Source organism: Oncorhynchus nerka, unplaced genomic scaffold (assembly GCF_034236695.1).
Source record: "Oncorhynchus nerka isolate Pitt River unplaced genomic scaffold, Oner_Uvic_2.0 unplaced_scaffold_2057, whole genome shotgun sequence".
In the NCBI taxonomy this organism is placed as follows: Eukaryota; Metazoa; Chordata; class Actinopteri; order Salmoniformes; family Salmonidae; genus Oncorhynchus; species Oncorhynchus nerka.
Window position 1 is genome coordinate 7,907 of NW_027039268.1, and position 15,396 is coordinate 23,302.

The following is a 15,396-nucleotide window of genomic DNA, read 5'->3' on the forward strand; positions in this document are numbered from 1 at the left end:
GGTGATGTCTGGTGAGGACTTGCCTTAAAACAGGCCTACAAACCATCAGTCCTCTCTCAGCCTATTGCAGACAGTCTGGGCACTGATGGAGGGATTGTGCATTCCTGGTGTAACTCGGGCAGTTGTTGTTGCCATCCTGTTCCTGTCCCGCAGGTGTGATGTTCAGATGTACCGATCCTGTGCAGCTATCCGTCCTGTCTCCCTGTAGTGCTGTCTTAGGCGTCTCACAATACAGACATTGCAATTTATTGCAGTCCTCATGCCTCCTTGCAGCATGCCTAAGGCATGTTCACTGAGGTGAGCAGGGACCCTGGGCATCTTTCTTTTGGTGTTTTTCAGAGTCAGTAGAAAGGTCTCTTTAGTGTCCTAAGTTTTGCTAACTGTGACCTTAATTGCCTATCGTCTGTAAGCTGTTAGTGTCTTAACGACCGTTCCACAGGTGCATGTTCATTAATTGTTTATGGTTCATTGAACAAGCATGAGAAACAGCCTTTACAAATTTTTTTATTTTACCTTTATTTAACTAGGCAAGTCAGTTAAGAACAAATTATTATTTTCAATGACTGCCTAGGAACACTGGGTTAACTGCCTTGTTCAGGGGCAGAACAACAGATTTTTACCTTGTCAGCTCAGGGATTCGATCTTGCAACCTTTTGGTTACAAGATCTAGCCTAGGCTAGCCGCTAGGCTACCTGCCGCCCCGAGCTACAATAAAGATCTGTGAAGTTATTTGGATTTTTACAAATTATCTTTGAAAAACAGGGTCCTGAAAAAGGGACGTTTCTTTTTTTGTTGAGTTGAGTTTATTTCACTTTTATCTACTTCACTTGCTTTGGCAATGTTAACATACATTTCCCATGACAATAAAGCCCTTAAATTGAAGGTGGGCCAGGCTAGGCAAGACAGGGAAGCCAGCCCAGCCAGATAATGATAACAGTAACATTGTGGTTGGGGGTGACTCTTTCTTTCTCTTCCTCTCTGTCAGTGACTGCTGTAGCTCCACCCTGCGGTGCTGATGTCGAATTTCAAATATCACACCACTCTGCTGATCCCGCCCACATGTAGGACCACATAGAAATAGTCAGAAGTGGCTCAAAAATCTAATATTTCTCCCTGGCACTAGACCTAGACACAGGCGCACAGTAAATCTTCTCTATAAACACAAACCACAGTCATTTGCTTATCCCAGTTTGTTTTAGCTGTGACTGCAACATCCACAAATATATAGAAGCATCTCTCAGTTGAGTTGAACTAGTGCTGTTCAGTAGGCTAGCTGTCAAACATTTTGCGTGCCGGGTGGTCGATATTAGACCAAGAAGAAACACTTCGAATTGCGTGGAAGCCCAAAGGAGAAAAGATGCTACCGACTCGTGTGGGAATCACCGGGCTGACAGCATGTTGCCTGGTGTTGCTTTCCCACTGTTTTGCTCCTACAGGTAAGGATGTGAAGTCAATTGTATCATGCAAGATGCTTATGATGCGTATTTTTGGGGCTGACTCCGGCTGAGTGCAGAGCGGGTTTTGCCCTTGGGATTCTCTGGTCTAAACGATCTGACATGGAATTTGACATCTTTAAATTACTTATAACATATGACATAGTTGTCAATTGCCTATATTTCAGTGATATTTTTATTTTATGCCTGACATGGAATTGTAAATGCAACCGTGCTGCTCACATAGAATAAATGGCTAAATTGACATTTTCTGAATTAATTTCTGTTTTGGTGCTTAAAATACCAGTCGAATGTTCAATTAAACCAATGTTTATACCCTCGTGTCCTAGGCTGAACTTGTAATAGTGGGTTTAGTGCGCAGGAAGGGGGCATGTTCTTGACATTGAGAGTCAAGCGCTAACAGCTTTTCAAGACATTTTCCTTTTCAAAGCCGATTAAAGATTAACTTAACCTATAATTTTCGTTGACAATATGTTTATCTATAAAAGTTCAAATGTATCTATTTCGTCCATATGAACGGAAGCTACGCTCGGGAAGTCGATTGGCTGTTCTTCAAATAGTATGTAGCCGCGAGCCAATCCGAATGAGAAATAGGCTCGTCACATCCGGTAGGTCCATATGTCAAAGCTGTCTGGTTTTTACCTGTGGCCTTGACGTGTTGGAGGAAAAAGACGGTTGTCAACGAGAAAGGGCGCGGCAAAAGGGCGTCTAGCCCAGCTTCTATACCGTGTGGCAAGAGGTTATTTAGCCCTGCTTCTGTGCCATGTATGGAGGAAATAGAACTTGGTTTTATTTTACACCTGAAGGATAGACTATTTTGCTACAAAATTCTGATTGTTGCAGACCTTCTTGATCACTAATTTTATGCATTTGTAGGTTAGATGTAGCTTAATGTCAAAATACATTCTCAATTGGCATTTAAAATCATAGCTTTTGTCTTCAACAATGAAATGTAATAGGCGTATTAATAGATGCATGTTATGAGGATATGTTTATCACCTCAAGAAAAGTCTGCTTCCTTCTTTAGATGTCTTGATATGATAAAAATCCACCAACTTCCTTCACCTTTACTTCTGTGGCCCCCAACCAGCAACCCACAGTAGGAACTAAACACACTATCATACAACTCACATGTCCATTAACTTATTTGCTAACATTATTACAATTTATTACATTGTATTGTATTGCAATGCATTAACAGCAGTCGGGGCAAATTCCTTATTGGTTTCAGTAGGTAGGCTAAGGGTGAACTTACCGACCTCTAGGTTAATATTGTGTTGTGTATTAGTCTAGTTGTGGCTCCATTCTGCCACCCCGTTCTACTGTTATCCCTCAATCTTTAAGGTTGCATCCCAAATGGCAACATATTTCCTTTAAAGTGCACTACTTTTGACCAGAGCCCTATGGGACGATGCCATTTGCGATGCAGACTAACTCCTGCTCCCAGGGATTTGAAGATTAGAACTTCCATCCAATGTTTATAGTTCAAGGTATTCATTAATGTAGCAATTAAATCTGCTGCTGACATGTGCAGTGTGTGTGTGTGTGGCCCCCAACAGTAGGTCAGCTGTTACTGTATGTGTGGGGCCCCAATATTAGGTCTGCTGTTAATATATGTGGGGCCCCAGCAGTACTGTAGGTCTGCTGTTACTGTATGTGTGGGGCCCCAGCAGTACTGTAGGTCTGCTGTTACTGTATATGTGGGGCCCCAACAGTAGGTATGCCGTTACTGTATGTGTGGGGCCCCAGCAGTAGGTCTGCTGTTACTGTATATGTGGGGCCCCAACAGTAGATCTGCCGTTACTGTATGTGTGGGGCCCCAGCAGTAGGTCTGCTGTTACTGTATATGTGGGGCCCCAACAGTAGGTCTGCTGTTACTGTATATGTGGGGCCCCAACAGTAGGTCTGCTGTTGCTGTATGTGTGAAGCCCCAAGGGGCTGTATTAGTTGACACCATGGAGAATAATGGGAAAATCCCTGTAGAGTTGCATCAGTGGTTCTAGAATAGAATAGATTCTAGAATAATCCCCTTATGAATCATGCAGCCCCAAGAGCATCTGATAGGCATCGCATGATGTACATTCTCCTAACACACCAGATCTCTCAATCAGTCACCAGTGGCATGCAAAAACACCATTAATAACCTCACAATGAAGGTCCAAGTGGAATTGGATGAACTAGTATAAACCAAGTGCAGTCAGATGAACTAGTATAAACCAAGTGCAGTCAGATTAACTAGTATAAACCAAGTGCAGTCAGATGAACTAGTATAAACCAAGTGCAGTCAGATGAACTAGTATAAACCAAGTGCAGTCAGATTAACTAGTATAAACCAAGTGCAGTCAGATTAACTAGTATAAACCAAGTGCAGTCAGATGAACTAGTATAAACCAAGTGCAGTCAGATGAACTAGTATAAACCAAGTGCAGTCAGATTAACTAGTATAAACCAAGTGCAGTCAGATTAACTAGTATAAACCAAGTGCAGTCAGATTAACTAGTATAAACCAAGTGCAGTCAGATTAACTAGTATAAACCAAGTGCAGTCAGATTAACTAGTATAAACCAAGTGCAGTCAGATGAACTAGTATAAACCAAGTGCAGTCAGATTAACTAGTATAAACCAAGTGCAGTCAGATTAACTAGTATAAACCAAGTGCAGTCAGATTAACTAGTATAAACCAAGTGCAGTCAGATTAACTAGTATAAACCAAGTGCAGTCAGATGAACTAGTATAAACCAAGTGCAGTCAGATGAACTAGTATAAACTGAATGCAGTTGGATGAACGAGTTTAAACCAAAAATGCAGTTAGCTGAACTAGTACAGACTGAGTTCTGTTGGTTTAGCATCTTGACAGAAGACCATCAGTGCACATGTCACCTAGTTCTAAATTAATCTGTGGCTATGGAAAGACCAAGCCCTGACCTTTGGCAAGATTTGTGTTTACATACAAACACTTATCTCGCCGTGGGTGTGTGTTTGCCAAAACAAGCAGAAATGCATAGGCAAACTAACTTAAAGAAACAAGCCTGTCACACACAATGACAAGGGCGTTGATGAGGACTCCAATATTAGCCTCACCTTTGACCTATATGGACCTTCCTCCTGTTGTCATCCAGTGTAGCCTTTCATACACTTCAACTAAAGCTGCAGAGACGGTTGGTGTTGCTGCTAAACAACATAGTCTTTTCAGCTCTAGTTTTACATTGACATTCTAGTAATTTAGCAGACACTCTTGTCCAGAGTGACTTACAGTTGGATTCATTCATCTTAAGATAGCTAGATGGGACAACCACAAATCTCAGTCATAGTAAGTACGTTTTTCTTCAATAAAAGGAGCTATCAGCAAAGTCAGAGCTAGTAAGGCGGATGAGTTACGTGCTAGTCTTGGATTACTTAAGATACTCTTTGAAGAGGTAGGGTTTCAGATGGTTTCTGAAGATGGGCAGGGACTCTGATGTCCTAGCTTCAGGGGGAAGATGGTTCCACCATTGGGGTGCCAGGACAGAGAAGAGCTTTGACTGGGCTGAGCGGGAGCTGCCCTCCTGTAGGGGTGGGAGGGCCAAGAGACCAGAGGTGGCAGAACAGAGTACTCGGGTTGGGGTGTAGGGTTTGCTCCTAGCCTGAAGGTAGGGAGGGGCAGTTCCTCTTGCTGCTCCGTAGGAAAGTACCATGGTCTTGTAGTGGATGCGAGCATCGACTGGAAGCCAGTGTGGAGTGGACTGGAAGCCAGTGTGGAGTGGACTGGAAGCCAGTGTGGAGTGGACTGGAAGCCAGTGTGGAGTGGACTGGAAGCCAGTGTGGAGTGGACTCGAAGTCAGTGTGGAGTGGACTGGAAGTCAGTGTGGAGTGGACTGGAAGCCAGTGTGGAGTGGACTGGAAGCCAGTGTGGAGTGGACTGGAAGCCAGTGTGGAGTGGACTGGAAGCCAGTGTGGAGTGGACTGGAAGCCAGTGTGGAGTGGACTGGAAGCCAGTGTGGAGTGGACTGGAAGCCAGTGTGGAGTGTGCGGAGGAGAAGGGTGACATGGGAGAACTTGAGAAGGTTGAACACCAGGCAGGCTGCAGCTTTCCAGTTCAAATATATAACAGGTTACATGGAGGACATTTGGGGCTATTGGAAAGTCCATTGCAGACTAGGGGCTGGTGTTTAGTGAGCACGTTCTTTCTCTTCCATCCGCAGCAAAATCAGTGTTGAAGGACCTTACATGGTCAAGTTGTCATCAAGCAGGCAGGCAGTGTTTATTCATAGAACCTGATGGAGATTGGGAGGTGGGGACTCTCTCTATAAAATGTTTCTCACTCTCTCTTTTTCTCTCTCTTTTTTCTCCTGCTCTCTCTTTCTATCCCTCTAACTTCCTCTCTCTTTTTCTCTCTCCTTCACTGTCTCTTTCTATCTCTCTCGCTCCCGCCTCTCCTCACTCAGCAGCACGGCTAGATCAACGTGATTTCCATTGTATGTAGGCAGCCATATGAAGGTCTATTCAGGTCATGGTGTAACTTGGTCATGATGCTAACCTTTTGAAGACAGTAGGTGTACATTACAAGAAGTGAGCACTGTCTGTCTGCCAATAGGGCTTCCTGTATTTCACAGTGAGCCAGCAGCAGTGGATAGGTCCTTACAGGAAATGGGCCGCATCCAACAAGCACCTAACTACATTAAGGCCCTGTCCGGATGGCAGCTGTGGTCAGCTGTGTGTCTCTGCTAAAGGTGCAGCTGTTTATTCACCAACACCCGCCCGCAATTGCTAATAAGCCATCCACAACCGCCAGATCCACTGTAATTCTGAGGCCCACACCCAACTCTAACCCACACATATAGAACATGCCCTATAGGCTACGGTCAAAGACGGCAGAAGATTTTTTGACATCAGTTTGACCAGTTGTAAGGAAAAAGAAAGCTGTGAAAACGACCGGACCCCAACGTGTTTCTGATAAAATGTGCATCGAAGCCCAACTGAAATCTTATGTGGTTCAAATCAGATCAAAGTGTATTTGTCTCGTGCGCCGAATACAACAGGTGTAGTAGACCTTACAGTGGAATGCTGAATACAACAGGTGTAGTAGACCTTACAGTGGAATGCTGAATACAACAGGTGTAGTAGACCTTACAGTGGAATGCTGAATACAACAGGTGTAGTAGACCTTACAGTGGAATGCTGAATACAACAGGTGTAGTAGACCTTACAGTGGAATGCTGAATACAACAGGTGTAGTAGACCTTACAGTGGAATGCCGAATACAACAGGTGTAGTAGACCTTACAGTGGAATGCTGAATACAACAGGTGTAGTAGACCTTACAGTGGAATGCTGAATACAACAGGTGTAGTAGACCTTACAGTGGAATGCTGAATACAACAGGTGTAGTAGACCTTACAGTGGAATGCTGAATACAACAGGTGTAGTAGACCTTACAGTGGAATGCCGAATACAACAGGTGTAGTAGACCTTACAGTGGAATGCTGAATACAACAGGTGTAGTAGACCTTACAGTGGAATGCTGAATACAACAGGTGTAGTAGTACAGTGGAATGCTGAATACAACAGGTGTAGTAGACCTTACAGTGGAATGCTGAATACAACAGGTGTAGTAGACCTTACAGTGGAATGCTGAATACAACAGGTGTAGTAGACCTTACAGTGGAATGCTGAATACAACAGGTGTAGTAGACCTTACAGTGGAATGCTGAATACAACAGGTGTAGTAGACCTTACAGTGGAATGCCGAATACAACAGGTGTAGTAGACCTTACAGTGGAATGCTTACTTACAGGCTCTAACCAACAGTGCAAAAAAGGTATTAGGTGAACAATGGGTAGATAAAGAAATAAAACAACAGTAAAAAGAAAAAAAAATAACAGTAGTGAGGCTATATACAGTAGTGAGGCTATATACAGTAGTGAGGCTATATACAGTAGTGAGGCTATATACAGTAACGAGGCTATATACAGTAGTGAGGCTATATACAGTAGTGAGGCTATATACAGTAGTGAGGCTATATACAGTAACGAGGCTATATACAGTAGTGAGGCTATATACAGTAGTGAGGCTATATACAGTAGTGAGGCTATATACAGTAGTGAGGCTATATACAGTAACGAGGCTATATACAGTAGTGAGGCTATATACAGTAGTGAGGCTATATACAGTAGTGAGGCTATATACAGTAGCGAGGCTATATACAGTAGTGAGGCTATATACAGTAATAAGGCTACATACAGTAGTGAGGCTACATACAGTAGTGAGGCTATATACAGTAGCGAGGCTATATACAGTAGTGAGGCTATATACAGTAGTGAGGCTATATACAGTACAGGCTATATACAGTGCAAAAAGGTATATATACAGTAATAAGGCTACATACAGTAGTGAGGCTACATACAGTAGTGAGGCTATATACAGTAGTGAGGCTATATACAGTAGCGAGGCTATATACAGTAGTGAGGCTATATACAGTAGTGAGGCTATATACAGTAGTGAGGCTATATACAGTAGCGAGGCTATATACAGTAGTGAGGCTATATACAGTAATAAGGCTACATACAGTAGTGAGGCTACATACAGTAGTGAGGCTATATACAGTAGCGAGGCTATATACAGTAGCGAGGCTATATACAGTAGTGAGGCTATATACAGTAGCGAGGCTATATACAGTAGCGAGGCTATATACAGTAGCAAGGCTATAACAGTAGTGAGGCTATAACAGTAACGAGGCTACATACAGTAGTGAGGCTATAACAGTAGCGAGGCTATAACAGTAGCGAGGCTATATACAGTAACTAGGCTATAACAGTAGCGAGGCTATATACAGTAGTGAGGCTATAACAGTAGTGAGGCTATAACAGTAACGAGGCTATATACAGTAGTGAGGCCATAACAGTAACGAGGCTATAACAGTAGCAAGGCTATATACAGTAGCGAGGCTATAACAGTAATGAGGCTATATACAGTAGCGAGGCTATATACAGTAGCGAGGCTATAACAGTAATGAGGCTATAACAGTAATGAGGCTATAACAGTAATGAGGCTATAACAGTAACAAGGCTATAACAGTAATGAGGCTATAACAGTAATGAGGCTATAACAGTAATGAGGCTATATACAGTAGTGAGGCTATATACAGTAGTGAGGCTATATACAGCAATGAGGCTATAACAGTAATGAGGCTATATACAGTAGTGAGGCTACAACAGTAACAAGGCTATATACAGTAGTGAGGCTACAACAGTAACAAGGCTATATACAGTAGTGAGGCTATAACAGTAACGAGGCTATAACAGTAGCGAGGCTATATACAGTAGTGAGGCTATATACAGTAGTGAGGCTATATACAGTAGTGAGGCTATATACAGTAGTGAGGCTATATACAGTAGTGAGGCTATAACAGTAACGAGGCTATAACAGTAGCGAGGCTATATACAGTAGCGAGGCTATATACAGTAGTGAGGCTATATACAGTAGTGAGGCTATAACAGTAACGAGGCTATAACAGTAACGAGGCTACATACAGTAGTGAGGCTATAACAGTAGCGAGGCTATAACAGTAGCGAGGCTATATACAGTAGTGAGGCTATATACAGTAACTAGGCTATAACAGTAGCGAGGCTATATACAGTAGTGAGGCTATAACAGTAGTGAGGCTATAACAGTAACGAGGCTATATACAGTAGTGAGGCCATAACAGTAACGAGGCTATAACAGTAGCAAGGCTATATACAGTAGCGAGGCTATAACAGTAATGAGGCTATATACAGTAGCGAGGCTATATACAGTAGCGAGGCTATAACAGTAATGAGGCTATAACAGTAATGAGGCTATAACAGTAATGAGGCTATAACAGTAACAAGGCTATAACAGTAATGAGGCTATAACAGTAATGAGGCTATAACAGTAATGAGGCTATATACAGTAGTGAGGCTATATACAGTAGTGAGGCTATATACAGCAATGAGGCTATAACAGTAATGAGGCTATATACAGTAGTGAGGCTACAACAGTAACAAGGCTATATACAGTAGTGAGGCTACAACAGTAACGAGGCTATAACAGTAGCGAGGCTATATACAGTAGCGAGGCTATATACAGTAGCGAGGCTATATAGAGTAGTGAGGCTATATACAGTAGTGAGGCTATATACAGTAGTGAGGCTATATACAGTAGTGAGGCTATAACAGTAACGAGGCTATAACAGTAGCGAGGCTATATACAGTAGCGAGGCTATATACAGTAGTGAGGCTATATACAGTAGTGAGGCTATAACAGTAACGAGGCTATATACAGTAGTGAGGCTATATACAGTAGTGAGGCTATATACAGTAGTGAGGCTATATACAGTAACTAGGCTATAACAGTAGCGAGGCTATATACAGTAGTGAGGCTATAACAGTAGTGAGGCTATAACAGTAACGAGGCTATATACAGTAGTGAGGCCATAACAGTAACGAGGCTATAACAGTAGCAAGGCTATATACAGTAGCGAGGCTATAACAGTAATGAGGCTATATACAGTAGCGAGGCTATATACAGTAGCGAGGCTATAACAGTAATGAGGCTATAACAGTAATGAGGCTATAACAGTAATGAGGCTATAACAGTAACAAGGCTATAACAGTAATGAGGCTATAACAGTAATGAGGCTATAACAGTAATGAGGCTATATACAGTAGTGAGGCTATATACAGTAGTGAGGCTATATACAGCAATGAGGCTATAACAGTAATGAGGCTATATACAGTAGTGAGGCTACAACAGTAACAAGGCTATATACAGTAGTGAGGCTACAACAGTAACAAGGCTATATACAGTAGTGAGGCTATAACAGTAACGAGGCTATAACAGTAGCGAGGCTATATACAGTAGTGAGGCTATATACAGTAGTGAGGCTATATACAGTAGTGAGGCTATATACAGTAGTGAGGCTATATACAGTAGTGAGGCTATAACAGTAACGAGGCTATAACAGTAGCGAGGCTATATACAGTAGCGAGGCTATATACAGTAGTGAGGCTATATACAGTAGTGAGGCTATAACAGTAACGAGGCTATAACAGTAACGAGGCTACATACAGTAGTGAGGCTATAACAGTAGCGAGGCTATAACAGTAGCGAGGCTATATACAGTAGTGAGGCTATATACAGTAACTAGGCTATAACAGTAGCGAGGCTATATACAGTAGTGAGGCTATAACAGTAGTGAGGCTATAACAGTAACGAGGCTATATACAGTAGTGAGGCCATAACAGTAACGAGGCTATAACAGTAGCAAGGCTATATACAGTAGCGAGGCTATAACAGTAATGAGGCTATATACAGTAGCGAGGCTATATACAGTAGCGAGGCTATAACAGTAATGAGGCTATAACAGTAATGAGGCTATAACAGTAATGAGGCTATAACAGTAACAAGGCTATAACAGTAATGAGGCTATAACAGTAATGAGGCTATAACAGTAATGAGGCTATATACAGTAGTGAGGCTATATACAGTAGTGAGGCTATATACAGCAATGAGGCTATAACAGTAATGAGGCTATATACAGTAGTGAGGCTACAACAGTAACAAGGCTATATACAGTAGTGAGGCTACAACAGTAACGAGGCTATAACAGTAGCGAGGCTATATACAGTAGCGAGGCTATATACAGTAGCGAGGCTATATACAGTAGTGAGGCTATATACAGTAGTGAGGCTATATACAGTAGTGAGGCTATATACAGTAGTGAGGCTATATACAGTAGTGAGGCTATAACAGTAACGAGGCTATAACAGTAGCGAGGCTATATACAGTAGCGAGGCTATATACAGTAGTGAGGCTATATACAGTAGTGAGGCTATAACAGTAACGAGGCTATAACAGTAGTGAGGCTATATACAGTAGTGAGGCTATATACAGTAGTGAGGCTATATACAGTAGTGAGGCTATATACAGTAGTGAGGCTATAACAGTAACGAGGCTATAACAGTAACGAGGCTATAACAGTAGCGAGGCTATATACAGTAGTGAGGCTATAACAGTAGTGAGGCTATAACAGTAGTGAGGCTATAACAGTAACGAGGCTATATACAGTAGTGAGGCCATAACAGTAACGAGGCTATAACAGTAGCAAGGCTATATACAGTAGCGAGGCTATAACAGTAATGAGGCTATATACAGTAGCGAGGCTATATACAGTAGCGAGGCTATAACAGTAATGAGGCTATAACAGTAATGAGGCTATAACAGTAATGAGGCTATAACAGTAACGAGGCTATAACAGTAACGAGGCTATAACAGTAATGAGGCTATAACAGTAATGAGGCTATATACAGTAGTGAGGCTATATACAGTAGTGAGGCTATATACAGCAATGAGGCTATATACAGTAGTGAGGCTACAACAGTAACAAGGCTATATACAGTAGTGAGGCTACAACAGTAACAAGGCTATATACAGTAGTGAGGCTATAACAGTAACTAGGCTATAACAGTAGCGAGGCTATATACAGTAGCGAGGCTATATACAGTAGCGAGGCTATATACAGTAGTGAGGCTATATACAGTAGTGAGGCTATATACAGTAGTGAGGCTATAACAGTAACGAGGCTATAACAGTAGCGAGGCTATATACAGTAGCGAGGCTATAACAGTAATGAGGCTATATACAGTAGTGAGGCTATAACAGTAATGAGGCTATATACAGTAGTGAGGCTATAACATTAATGAGGCTATATACAGTAGTGAGGCTATAACAGTAATGAGGCTATATACAGTAGCGAGGCTATAACAGTAGCGAGGCTATATACAGTAGTGAGGCTATAACAGTAATGAGGCTATATACAGTAGTGAGGCTATAACAGTAATGAGGCTATATACAGTAGTGAGGCTATAACAGTAATGAGGCTATATACAGTAGCGAGGCTATAACAGTAGCGAGGCTACATACAGGCACCGGTTAGTCGGGCTGATTGAGGTAGTATGTACATGTAGATATGGTTAAAGTGACTATGCATATATGATGAACAGAGAGTAGCAGTAGCGTAAAAGAGGGGGTGGTGGGTGGCGGGACACAATGCAGACAGCCCAGTTAGCCAATGTGCGGGACCACTGGTTAGTCGGGCCAATTGAGGTAGTATGTAGATATGTACATGATTGTATAGTTAAAGTGACTGTGCATATATGATAAACAGAGAGTAGCAGCAGTGTAAAAGAGGGGGGGCACACAATGTAAATAGTCTGGGTAGCCATTTGATTACCTGTTCAGGAGTAAAAAAAGATTGAAATGCTATCAGATTGTATGATGAAGACAGCACCTCTACAGACGGTATCTAACGGAGCAATGCATTCTCTCAAGAAATCATATGTCTCCACTCCTGTTCCCAAGTCCAAATTTAGCCTACATTTGGTTTATAATTTACCTGCAAGAAAGGCTACATTCTGCAGGAGTTATTATTAAGGCTGCGTGAGAGGTTATAGACCTACAGTCCGTGTCCAGATTTCACTTTCCATTTAACCCATCTGAACAGTAGGCTACAGTTCCCTTGACATTTTAAGTCCCGTCTTGTGACGGTCAAATGTGTATAGTGTCTCACAATCACACAGAACACTGCTATCCTCCTCTTTCACCACATCTGTCCCAAACATTTCTTTTCAGGCCCTCCCTTCTCTTTATTTTCAACTCTCCTTTTGCAGCTTTTGTCTTATTGAATGAAATTTCAACCATGTCCTTAACTTTTTCTGCCTGTTTCTCGAAAGCATTTGGCGATTGGCTGTGTAGGCTATTTGGAGTGCAGCTAGGCCCGAAAGCTTAGTCTTATGCACTAATGCCAGATAGCCTACAATAATAAAAATAAGAAGCCCAAGAAGCCTGTTGATAGAAATTGCACTAGAATTATACATTGATGGATATTTTGAAGGTATTGTTTCTTTATTTAACCTGCCTGCCACACACATCCGCCAATATTTAATGACCATGAACCCGTCCGCCCCGCGGATATAACTGTGGGACTGCGGGTTATGAGTCAACCCCCTCATCACTAGTCTCTGCCTCGCTCTGTCTATTTGTCTCTGCCTCACTCTGTCTATTTGTCTCTGCCTCACTCTGTCTATTTGTCTCTGCCTCACTCTGTCTATTTGTCTCTGCCTCGCTCTGTCTATTTGTCTCTGCCTCACTCTGTCTATTTGTCTCTGCCTCACTCTGTCTATTTGTCTCTGCCTCACTCTGTCTATTTGTCTCTGCCTCACTCTGTCTATTTGTCTCTGCCTCGCTCTGTCTATTTGTCTCTGCCTCGCTCTGTCTATTTGTCTCTGCCTCGCTCTGTCTATTTGTCTCTGCCTCGCTCTGTCTATTTGTCTCTGCCTCGCTCTGTCTATTTGTCTCTGCCTCACTCTGTCTATTTGTCTCTGCCTCACTCTGTCTATTTGTCTCTGCCTCACTCTGTCTATTTGTCTCTGCCTCACTCTGTCTATTTGTCTCTGCCTCACTCTGTCTATTTGTCTCTGCCTCACTCTGTCTATTTGTCTCTGCCTTTCCTCCCCCGTGGGTCAAATTGTGTGGGGATGGCATCAGGCATAGGAAGGAGAATGCAAATCAGGTGACTTGCCGGTAATTCCATTTGCAAGACAGACATGCGGGCGGGCAGACAGACATGCGGGCGGGCAGACAGGCATGCGGGCAGACAGGCAGGCAGGCGGACAGACATGTGGGTGGGCAGACAGGCAGGCAGGCAGGCGGGCGGACAGACATGCGGGCGGGCGGACAGACATGCGGGCGCGCGGGCAGGCAGGCAGAGACACCTAAGAATGTGCTGATTGGTGAATAAGGAAGGTTGCTTATAATGGCTTTTTGGTTCATAGAATCAGAGATTATTATGCAATAGTTTACAGGCTGCATGCAGAGCTAGTTTGAATGTGATCTGTTGGAACTAATGAAAAGTACCCTGCTGGTAGAACTGTGTAGATTTGTTAAAGTAACGTTCCACTCGAAATACAACAGGATTTTCCCACTCACTTTGTCTGAAGTCAATTCTTTTCTGGAGTAATTGTGAAGAAAACCAATGCAATACAATACAACTATTATCCCTCAAGGAAACACGTCAGAGAAATCACCCCATATTTGTTATCTTGATTTAGTTTAGTCACAACCTCAAAGACAAATGAAATGCCCCTAAATGGTGACTCACTGCACATACAGTAACCGTACAGACAGTAGGCGGACTGCATTAAGTGGGCCCATAAGGAAGTTAAGTAGACAGGAACCAAACTTCTATTTTATGATTATGTCTGTTTAATAATAATTAACTGTAACCTGAACAGTGTGCCACAAACAAACTTCCTCCGTCTTCTGTGCTTGGTTACTATGCCAAGTGCATGGCTTAGTTATCGACCAATGATACGCACGACACGCACACAAATACACTCTGACGTCACGACACGCCCACACTGGGAGAGAGGGCTATGTATAGCTATGGCGTGGTCCAACCTTTCCAGCCAGATGGTTTTGGGTTCAAACGTAAGCTAGACTTGGCCTCTGTCATTGATAACGTCTCACATTCAAAGCTAGTCAATGGAAAGAGGTTTCCATTCAGAACTGCTGGGCTTTTTTATTTTATTTTTTAAGATAAACGACTTACAACATCCTGGGAAAATAACTCTCTCCCACTGCATTTCAATTAGAGACTAAGTTGAATGCAGCACAAGTCCTCTATTACACAATGTATATCTAATCCTATAGGCTACAAAGAGAGAGTGCAGCACAAGTCCTCTATTACACAATGTATATCTAATCCTATAGGCTACAAAAGAGAGAGTGCAGCACAAGTCCTCTATTACACAATGTATATCTAATCCTATAGGCTACAAAGAGAGAGTGCAGCACAAGTCCTCTATTACACAATGTATATCTAATCCTATAGGCTACAAAGAGAGAGTGCAGTACAAGTCCTCTATTACACAATGTATATCTAATCC

At 42.5% G+C, this 15,396-nt stretch overlaps 1 pseudogene; it reads left to right on the plus strand.

Annotated features, from left to right (window-relative positions):
- Positions 1-1,087: 1,087 nt before the first annotated feature.
- Positions 1,088-15,396, plus strand: part of LOC135567435 (low-density lipoprotein receptor-like) — a 30,622-nt pseudogene continuing 16,313 nt past the window's right edge.